The sequence below is a fragment of the Lepisma saccharinum genome, chromosome 3 (genome assembly GCF_977018435.1).
Source record: "Lepisma saccharinum chromosome 3, izLepSacc3.1, whole genome shotgun sequence".
NCBI lineage: Eukaryota > Metazoa > Arthropoda > Insecta > Zygentoma > Lepismatidae > Lepisma > Lepisma saccharinum.
The window spans coordinates 126,995,801-127,007,961 of NC_139231.1; positions in this window are offsets into that span (position 1 = coordinate 126,995,801).

The following is a 12,161-nucleotide window of genomic DNA, read 5'->3' on the forward strand; positions in this document are numbered from 1 at the left end:
AAAACGTTTATCTATAATCATTTTCTATATGTATGTATGTGAAAACTTTTTCTATGTAGTTCATGACTCTACAATGAACAGAAATATATATATAACAAGTATGAGTGTGTCTGGTTTACAATTAAACGGTTAACTACGCCATCTATACTCCTCATTCTAACAACAGAACAGAGAAGTGACGTCATTAATACGCCTGCTCTCACGGAAAGAAAAAGGTTTCGTCTCGTTTTTGTAGAATAGACAGTTAAATTTTAACTGTGGAATATTGTATATTATACGGAAACATCTAACAGTGCCTTTTATAAGTTAAATAGAAACCAAGGCACATCTGTATGATGAATTAATTTGACCCTCACTTGTTCACAGTCTCGAGTTGTCTCAAGAACAACTATCGCTAGGGAAGTGAATTTTTCGTTTTAACCATAACACCGAAAAGTTAAGAAAAGCAAATTGAAGTTTTCACGAAATAACGCGAATTTTGCAATTTTTCAGAATAATACCGAATTTTCCACTTTAACGCGAAAAACGTGGCGAAATATGCCATATAAACTGGGAATAACATTTCTTATATTGAAAAAGAACTGCCTAAAACGCTATTAGATCTGTCATTTCTAGTCTAGCTGGTGATAGTTCGATACAAAAGAGATTGTCACGATTAATTTATTGCAGTTTTGCGCAGAAATGACTGAAAGTGTTGAACCTCGTCTTGAAAAGGAATTCGCTGCAGGATCTTCCCAGAAGGGAAGTTTCGTATAAACGGGAAAATTTTCAGGAGTAGCATCTGATGTATTGCAGGGGAGAGGATTATTTGGTGTGAACTTGTGTGTACACAAGACGGCATTTTGAGGTCGCAGAGGGATTTTTTGGCATTGTTAGGGAAATGTGATGTGTATGACTGTTTTCAAAGATTTGGGTGATATCATTCAACAAACATTTCATATTTAGTGGCTCATGAGTTGAAATAGTTTTCCAAATGGAAGAAATTTGGCAATTTCCCACAAAGGTAAGTCATAAATTTATTATTTTTGTCATTAAAACTAAAATTTGTCTCAATTTTCCAGAAATGCCTCCTTACATCTATTATACAAATCAAAACATTTCTTCCGCCTGTTATTAAAGAACGACTTGTACAAGCTTTGGTCCTCTCACATCTTGACTATTGCGATAGTGTATATGCTGATTGTATTGAAATGCTGGCAATCAGAATTCAGAAAAAATCAGAACTCGTGCATAAGATATATATTAAACCTTAAGAAGTATGACCACTTAACTGAATATCATAATAAATTAGGCTGGATTAAAATGAAAGTGAGAGGAGGTACAGAAAACTAGTATTGCTATATAAGTTACTTTATACAGGAAGTCCTTTATATCTCACCGAAAGATTGCTTCCGTTAGGAAACCTAGAGGTATTATACACATGATCCCAAAGTTCCAATCTTCTAACAATTAAAACTCACAAAACCGATTTTTTTTGTAACTCTTATACTGTATCAGTGGTTAGTGATTGGAATTCAATTTCGCATGAAATGAGAAAATCAAATTCCATAGGTATCTTCAAAAGAAGATTAAGAGAAAGTTTTATGGAGTGATTTTTTTTGTTTTTGTCAAGTAATTAATATATGTTTCATAAATATTTGTAGTGGCCTGTTATGTATATAAACCTATGTATGAGTGTGTGTGTATATTTCTTTGAATTACATATTTTTTACCGCGGTTGGTTTGACATGAAAGGTATATGTGTGATCGTTATTTTCAATGTATATACGTATATGAATGAATTTATGAATATGTTCTATATTATGAACTGAAGACTAAAATTGGTGAACGCTGTAAGTGCCAAAATAATTCAAACACAGTTTTCCACGTTAAACTGTGCAATGTGCCATGCTTTATAATGTGGTAAACGTGAAATGTGGCTGGTAGCCCTCTAAGTAGTTCAAAGGGCGTGTAAAGAGATCACTAGTGTGCACGTTCTTACGGGCTGATGTGCGGAACGATGCGATTTCCCAACACTTTCGCTTTTGGCACTTACATCATTTACCACTTTCAGTCCTCAACTTTTTGTATATGGTTGAGTGTAAGAAAAGGCATGAACCTTAATCTCCTCCGCAAATAAATAAGGGACAAATAAATAAATAAATAAACTAAAACAATGTGATAATTTTAAGCATAGAAGAAACCGTAAAAATGCACGTAAAAATAACACCGAATTGCAGTAAAAGAATACCATCGAAATTTATGGAAAAGTGAAACAAAAACTGCACTTCTCCCATAATGAATTGTATAGCAAACTGTTTTTCACAGATAAACCTGCAGTTTGTATAGGGTATTCATACAGAATAGACCACCGACAGTTATTTGGGAAATGCTCTCCTCTACCCTTGCCCTCTTTTCTGATGATGACTGGTTTCCGGTAAGGCAGTTCAATGATGCATTTTGATTCTTCCAGAAGATCTCCTTCCTCCCTTCTCCAAGATACCCAGTGAGCCAACATCCTGTTAATGAAAAAGACACCCGCCACAGTATCATTATAGGGTGCCCAGTCGTACACAATGTAGCTACTTGTGGTAGACAATGTTCTTGACTTGGGCAGCACATGCAGCAGCGAAAGTGGATGAACGACCAAAGCCGAAAAGCTTGACAAATCTCCACTGTCGTTCAAATGTTTTCTTTCCATTTATATTGTGTGAATATCCTATACGTCCCAACGAGAAAATATCCCTCGATATTAACAGCCCAACAATTGAAGAGGAAGCTCTCTCTCTCTCTCTATGTCGTTGTAACAAGGGGACATTGACGCCGGTGATGGCGACCCGTGTGCATTTCTCCATTTGACAAGGACCAGCAATCATTGTGGACGAAGAGGAGAGGGACGGTCCTCTATACTTTTTTTTTCAAAACCTTTTCTTCCATACGTTCTTCTCCTGTATGAAAACCCATTTGGCATGCGCATGCAAGTTATGTGCTAGCTACAGCGCGTGTACGAACTTGAAATGTTGGTGTCCACGTGGTGAACAAGATTTGCGGGGGGGAAGAAACAAGTCGATGTGGAACGGAAGGACCCCCTCCTCCCCCCATCTTTTTGCAGAAGGATCGGTAGAATTAGGCATGCACAAAAGGCACCCATCCAAAGGGTAGCCTCCCCGATATGCGAGTTCACCAAGGATCCATTAGCCTTGCCCAAACCAGATCATCTGGTGAAAGGGGTTCCCTCAGGATGAAAAGGAAGAGGAAGAACTTGAAGGACAGACAAGGAGAGGCTTGAAAGAAAGACCTTACAGAAAAATCTCTAAGCTGTCCCGTCGAACCTGTACCGTAGGCTCCGTATGTGTGTGTGTGTGTGTGTGTGTGTGTGTGTGTGTGTGTGTGCGTAAGAGGTAAATGCGTTCCATTGCAGAACGCTGAGCAAGAACTCTTGCCTACGCCGATGGTCGCTTCAGGTTTCTTTTTTTTCTTTTTTTAATTGCCATTTGCTAGCTAGTTTGAGGTGCTGCTGTTGGAATTGGTTCCTTGTCTTAGCTTCTTGGAGCAGTCATTTCAGCTTCTGAACCTAGTTTTTGTTAAGAGTATAAAGATGGCTAAATGGTCTAGGCCGGATGTGACCTAACAGTTTATATTCTGTGACTTTTTGTCATGATGATGTGAAGCAATGGTGTACATGTAACTACGATTTCGTAGATATTGTACAGATTTGCCTGGAAACATAACTTCACAATATACACATGTTCATAACCCCCAGAATAAATGATACCAAAACATACTACAAAATCTCACTATACCTTAGGAACAGAAAAGTATATAATTCTGAAAAAGTGACAGTGGAGAATGTAATTTCTTGAGGAAAGTTAATAGCATACAGATTACTGTGCTCGGAACAAGATCATGAACAATAAAACCAGCACACGGCAACTTACAGGCGGTGTGAGCCAATAAAAGAAGAAAAGAAAATGATCATTTTATAAATTTAGTGTTTATTCAGATGATAGCCTGTGGTTGATGGAAACTGAGCTGTTTGTGTAATATTGTGGTAATATTAATAGTTGTTAATTAAGTGAGTACTGTTTATAAAGAGAGAATTTTGTGACTGGAATTGAATTAAACCCATATACTTATTTAAGTTGAAGTTTAAAACTACGGTAAAAGGAATTATACTCATTAATGTGATTTGCGTAAGGCAGTTCTTGTTAACGTCATGGCGGAACTTATGGAACTTAATAATCAAGTAGAAATTATAACGAACTTGGTAGAAGACAATGAAATTGTTATAGAAGATAACATTATAGAAGAAACATCTAGAAAAGATCTTCTGAAGATGATCAAGTTCCAGCGAAAGCGGTAAGGATAGACAGGTTAGATAATAGAGATAAAGTAAACACGTTTGGAGAAGGTCGAAGAGAAAATAATGTAGACAAGTGTAAAATGTATTATGATACACATAATGGGCCATATTTAGTAATAATGACTAGTACAAAAGGTGCAGAAAAGAAATTTAACTCTATGGAAATAGGCAATGAATTGCGAAAGAAAGATATAAGGGTCAGATATATCCAACCAAGTGGTTTATATAGAGCAAAGATTTATTTTTACACCAGGAATGAAGCTAACAATTTCATGAAAAATATGCATTTTCATAAAGAAAATAATATTGATGTGTTCATTCCAGAATCCTTATTGGTGAAGGAAGGGTTGATATATGGTGTACCCACTGAATTTGAAGAGGAGGAAATTAAGGAAAGTATTGAAGACCCGACAGTAATATCAGTGGAAAGAATGAAAAAGAGAATTCGAAAAGATGATGGTTCATATTATTTTGTTCCTACAAAGCTAATATCAATCACGTTTAGATCTCAAGAAATGCCTAAACAGATTATAGTGGTTAGTCACATTTTCGATGTTACTCCTAAAGTTAGAAATGTGATGCAATGTAAGAAATGTTACAGGTTCGCACATTCAGCAGCCATATGCAAGGATAAAGCTAAGTGTGCTAGATGTGGAAGAGAGGAACATGAAAATTGTAATGAAACTCCGAAGTGTTTAAATTGCGGAGGAGAACATGTTGCTACTGATAAGTCATGTGTAAAATGGGAAATGGAAAGAGAAATCATGAGAGTTATGGCATATGATAATTTATCCCGGCAAGATGCAAGAGAGAAAGTAATAACGGGTAATGTTCCAAGCAATTATGTTGTTCAAGGCAACTCATATGCTGATCAAATAAAAAACCATATAAACAAAAGTCAAATAAGTGAAATTAACACAAGAAAGACTGGTGTTGTAGGAAATAGCATAACAATACAAAACAGATTTGAAGCCTTAAGTGATTGGGGTGAAAGAAAATCAGATACATACTTGGAAAATGTTTCATGGAAAAGAGTTCCTCCAGAACATCATAGAGACTATTCCAAATTTGAAAATAAATATGGAAAAAAATTCAGACTAAATTCCTATTCACAAGCAAAGAATTATAATGGAAATTCTGAAGGAGAATCAAGTAAAGGTTCTCTAAAGAAATTACAAAGTAATCAAAAACAATTAAATGGAAAGTCTACAGGAACTGTTATGAAGACAAGGAATAATGAGGAAGACGTGGATAGTACAAATAGAAGCATGCAGGAGGTGAACATCGGAATCTACAACAATGAAGAACAGAAAAAATCGTGTACTTTCCTCACATAACATCTCAGAAGGATCTTACGTATAATTTGTTACAATTAATGGCGAAACTTATGGCGACATTAACTAAAAATTCTGACTTATTAAGCATAAAAGAAATACTAACAGAATGCTCACAAATAAATGGCCAGGTGCAAAAAATTATTGAGGATTTAGAAATTTTTGGAGAGACACGTTAGGGTGTGGAAGGAAAAATAATGGAAAACATTCGTGGGGGTACACTGGAATGTAAGATCACTGAAAGCAAGAAAGCAAAATCTGGTGAAATTAATAGATGAATATAGACCTGAACTTTTATGTTTATCGGAAATCTCTGTGAACCCATCAAACATAAATTATTTTAAAGTAAATCATTATCGCATAATTTATGAAAAGATTAAAGATGATAGTAAAGGAGTTGCAATTATGATTCATGAAAGCATTCCATTTGAACCTATATCTTTTGATTATACATTGTCTATATACGACACATACAAAATTGAAGTCGTAGGAATTAAAATTGCTTTTATGAATCAAAAAGTTAGTATTATATCTATATATATTGCTACAGGTGCAGAGTCACAGAAATTAACGACAAATACATTATCGCAAATGTTTCAATGCATAGAAAAGCCTTTTATTATAGCAGGGGATTTCAATTGCCATCACACAATATGGGGAGATCAGGATGAAGATAAGTTGGGGAAAGTGTTAGTAGAATGTATGGATTTGTACAACTTTACTGTAATTAATGACGGGTCTGCTACGTATATAGGAAGATTAGGTACTCGGCCAACAGCTATAGATTTAACGTTAATGTCAGATGATATATATATGGTCAATTTCAGTGGGAAACAGACAGTGATCAAAGAACCAGTGACCATTATCCATGTTTCTTTTATACTGATACTAATTCAGTGAGATCTTTCACTATTCCGCTCAGAAAATGGAAAATTAACGAAGCTGATTGGAATAAATATTCTAAATTACTTACAATCTTATTTAAAAATACAGATTTAAATAATATTGATAAGAGTACATATGATTATTTTGTAGATTCTGTTAGTATTGTTATGGACATATCATGTACAAGGGCAAAAGAGGAAGTTGTAAGAAAATATCCAATAGTACACTGGTGGAATAAAGATTGCCAAAATTTTAAAATACAGAGAATTGAAGCTACTAAAGTTTATAAAACAATACCAAATCAGGAAACTTGGATTAATTATAAGAAAGCAATAGCGCAGGCCAAAAAAAGTTATATCAGTGCAAAAGGACAATCGTGGGCAAAGTATTGTGAAGACATAAATAACAAAGAGATTATCAGTACCGTGTGGGCTAAATTTAAATCAATCCGCAAACCACATACCCCTCGATTAATACCACTCAAAGAAACCTGGAAAGATGAATTTATTATGAAGGTAACATGTAATAACACGAACCTGCAGATGCCCCTGATGAAATTTTCTCTTTCAGTCCTAAAGATAGACACTCACAAGGATTATACACCAATATCATGATCGATGAAATAAGAGACATAATAATTAGAGCCAAGGACACAACTCCAGGAAAGATGGAATAACATACTCGATGATTCAAAATTTACCGGAATGTGGTATAATATATCTTTGTAACATCTACAATTATATAATGAATTCAGGAAATGTACCGCAATCGTGGTACACTCAAATGATTTTACCAATATTGAAACCTGGCAAAAGTCCACATAAAGGAGAATCTTATAGACCGATAGCTTTGTCTTCAGTACTGGGGAAAAGTTTTGAAAAATTAATTCTAAAGAGAATAAGTTGGCATATAGAGGGACAGGAATTATTTTCAAGGCTTGAAGTTGGATTTAGGAAGGGTATGGGGTGTACAGATGCCTTGGCAATGTTATCATCAAAAATTTATGATACAATGAAAAGGAAAAGTAGTCTTATTGCTGCTTTCTTAGATATTAAAGGGGCATATGATAATGTAAATATAAATAAATTATTAAACATTCTACAAAATCTGAAAATACCTTATATGCATCTAAAATAATTTGGAATCTATTAAAAAATCGTTGTTTATATTTTTACTTTCACAATAAAGTTGAGGGTCCTAGATGGATAACAAGGGGACTTCCACAGGGAAGCCCTTTAAGTCCTTTACTTTTTAATATATATTTAATGGATGTTCAAAGAATATGTCCTGAGCCATTTGGATTTATACAATATGCAGATGATTTATGTATATATGAGAGTCAAGCAAGTAGATAAAGGAGTCACCAACATGGAAGCGAAAATAATAGAGATAAAGAAATTTCTTGAATAGGTCTATGAATATATCGTCAGAAAAGTCAAAGTTGATTATATTTAGTAAAAAAGGAGCTCCGAAAAATGTGAATCAATACACAAAAAAGTTACACATTCCCATAGAAAATTCAGTGAAATATTTAGGCGTTATATTTGATAGTAAATTAACATGGAAACCTCATGTGAAAAGGTTAGTGAAAATGGCAGAAGTAATTTACAATGTATTTCGTTCTATGGCTACAACAAAATGGGGAAGTCATCCTAGTACCATGATGAATTTTTAGAAAAACTATTACAAACCAACAATAGAATACGGGATTAAAGTCTTTAATACAATTTCGGAACTTGTATTTCGACCTTTGGAAGTAATGCAGAGGAAAGTTCTACGAAAGTGTCTAGGACTGATGAAGAGTACTCCCAATGTTGCTGTATACATGAAAGCATGGGAATGGAACTTAAGTTATAGGAAAAGAGAAATGTCTATTAAATATCTGTTAAAAACAATGTCAGAAGTTAATCATCCGTTTAACGACATTCTATTCGACTTGGTTGAATTATATGATACAGGCAAAATTAATAACTGCGAAGATATAGGATGGGTGCAATTATATAATGAGTACTATGAGGATCATCAAAAATTATTGAAAGTAAGGAGTAAGCCCATATATACTCTAGATTTTCCTGTTTGTGAATATAGAGATATTTATTTTCCGGAACAATATACAAAATATGATTACATGGAAAGATGGAAAGATTATTACTTTATATATACAGACGGTTCAAAAAGTAGTCAAAATGTAGGATGTGCTGTTTATGATGTACAGAAGAAGGAATCAATTATCAATACATTTGCCGGAAGATTTTTCCATTTTTACAGCTGAAGCTTATGCAATTTACCAAGCACTAATTTATACATATACATTGCACGAAAAAAATATATTAATATTAACGGATTCCAAAAGTGTATTATATTCAATTCAGTCCAATTATGATTTATTATTTAAATGCTCCCCATACATTATAAACTGTGTAAAAACTTTACAAAATTTAAGGAGCAGGGGAAAGATAATTCATTTAACCTGGGTTAAAGCACATTGTCAAAATTTAGGAAATGATATGGCAGATTTGTATGCAAAACAAGCTAGGGCAATTCAACCTGTACTGGAGCTTAAAACCTGGTACACAGACCTTCTACCGAGGGTGAAGAAAAAGTTGAAGGAAAACTGAAAGGAATGGTGCAAAGGTGAATTTCAAAATGCAGGCAGCTTTTATCAGAGGATAGCTAATTTCAATAGAATGAGGCCTTGGTTTACAAAAGTTCAAGGTTCACGGAATGTGATAGTATTACTAAATCGTATTAGGTCAGGACATACAACTACTAAAAGTCATTTACAAAAGATCCGGATTCTACAAAACCCAAACTGTACATGTGGCAACAAGGAAGATATGCACCATATCCTATTTGAGTGTAATAGATACACACAAGAAAGAGAGACATTCTATAAAACTCTTATAAACTGTGAAATTCCTTTTCCTCAGTGTTTGGAATCTTTGATTTGTGAACCATAACCTTACAGTTGGATATATATTGTTATCTTTTTTAGAAAATGTGGCTTAACTATTTAATAGAAAAAAAAATTGTTCATAGTATCTTTTAATAATAATGTACTAAAAATTGTAAGTTTATGTACAGTACATATATATATATATATGGGAAAAACTGCTTAGCGGTAATCCCAAGTAAAATGTAAATAAATAAATAAAAAGTGTTTATTCAAGAATTCATAGTTTTGACGACGAGGGTTAAGGATTAAAGACTGAATTAGGATGGAAGCTTCCAGGTTAAAATTATTTGAACCATTTAACAAAGGAATGAAACGTTGTAACATACTTAAATAGATTTGATCAGTTTTGTGACTTTGTTACGTTGTTGTGAATCAGTGGTGCACATGTTGTGCAGTTGTAAGGAAATGATTATTTTATGCATTAGTCGTAAGTGTTTATTCAAGAACATATAGTCTAAATTTAACTGTTTACTTTCAATTAAGGGTAGGCTGAACATTTTTGATATTTTTTACGAGCAGCGCCATCGTTCGATCTGTTTAGAAATATTCCTGGGGAATCATTATTGTTATAAAGTATTGACTCTAAACTAGATAATTGCATTAATTTTGGGCTAGTATTACACTAGGAGACGCAGTATGTGCGATTTTACCACAATGCGGAGGATGTACTCACAACGAGATTATCTAGGAGATTTACCTATGTTCTCGTTTTGCATAGGTAAAAGCTGAAAGTAAATCTATTCCCTATAGATTGCATCACGCCATGAAGGCACATAGGGGCGTGGCGATAGGGTCGCCGATTTCTCGATTTCATCCATAGGGTAATTTTCACTAATCAGATTAGGTCTCAGATCTCAGGGCGTTTCACATGGCAATTTTACATTGTACTCTAGGAAAAAAAGGGATTGCATTTGAGAAATCTGAAATCATTGTCGGTGCATAAAATAAAATTTAGGCGTCGAACCCCCTAAAATCCTACGATCCGATTTGTACCCCTTCCCTTCAAATAATTTGACAGATCCAAGATGCCACCGTTCAAAGAATCTCGCATTTTGTAGCTAAATGCAAAAAGTTTATTTTGTCTATATTATCTCATCGAAAATGAATCATGACTTGGAACGCATTATATACTCTGTACCTTACCTGATCTACGCTCTAGAATTTTTTTAATGAGGTAAAGACTGCTTAAAATGATTGCAAAAGGGTGGAATGAAGCCTAGAGATATTATTCCTGAATTGAAAGTTTGAAAACTTAAAGCTATCGTGAAATTTATAAAAGGTTCAAAATTATTTTGTGAATATTGCTTTTCTATTGATAATACACAGTTATGCAGAATTTTATTTAACAAATTGAAAGCTCCGTGACCTGTTCTGTAATAAATAGGTCTATATTAGCGTATACAAGGACCTTTCCAATGGCGCAGTGTTAGCGTCGTTGCCTTGTAATCAATGCGTCCCGGGTTTAATACCCGGTGGAGGCACATAGTGGTTCGGATCCCATTTTAAACTGTACGTCTAGTCCCGATTATCCTTTCGGTGCATAAAGTGGACTTAAAAGAACAATTCTATTCAATTTAAGTTAGCGTATATAAGTAGAATATATGAGTTGAATGAAAAACCTTCCTGCGCCACTGCCTTGCATAACGTAGTAGGAGTATACTTACACTATAATACACCCGTTTTCATCAAACTATTTGATTTTGTAATGATGAACAAACTCTTTTAAAAATATAAAAAGACAATGGTTAATATGAAACAAAACGTACGGCCATAAATATTTCAAATTGAGCCTGCAAGATTCACTTTCTTCTTACCGTGTGAGAAATGATAATGTTGGGACAGATCGCCCCAGGAGTGTAATGAAATCGAATTTACCGATATAAGAAACCGACTCGGTAGAGAGCTTTTTGATCATTGACCAAGATAAAAGGGAACGAAATCTTCGTCCAGTAGCAAACTTTTTGGCACATTTAATTTTCAGATACCATCATGCTGCTTCTGTTAATAATAAATAGTTGTTTTTTTGTCCTTATTAAATTCACTTCATCCTACTGTTAGAGATGGAGTTATAACTTGATGTAGAGGTTGCGAGGGTAACTGCAGGGAAGAGAACTGGTTCGAGATTTCGTGCTGTGTGCACATCTAAATTAATATCTCCTCTTCTAGGCACAAAAATTTCAATTTCAAAGTGAGCCGTGACAATTTCGGGTTAATAAATATACATGAATTATTTGTCAGGTTTTGTTCTACCGGGAGCTGCCCAACGGGATGATTTGACACTAAGTTTTAATTGAATTGTCGTCATTGACGACTTCATCGTCAGCTCAAAATGGAAGATAGTGCTGGCGTTTTTGTGTGATCTCTTTCTGGTTATAGGTGGTGGGCGTCCTGGTCTTTTCTTTGGTACCCCTAACCGTATACAGCCTCCCTTTATGGATAAAGTTTCTGGCAAACACGAGCGGGAGCAGATGGCAAGCGAGATACAAATTGGGTAACCGTTGCCTCACAACTGGAAACCCAGGCAACAGAGACGTTGGGGATGTTCCAAAGATGATATGGTCGCGCGCTGCAATCTGATCCCCCAAAAGCTATAATTCCTTGAAGGATCCGTACCTGTGCTGAAGGTGTGGCTGTGGAAAACAAG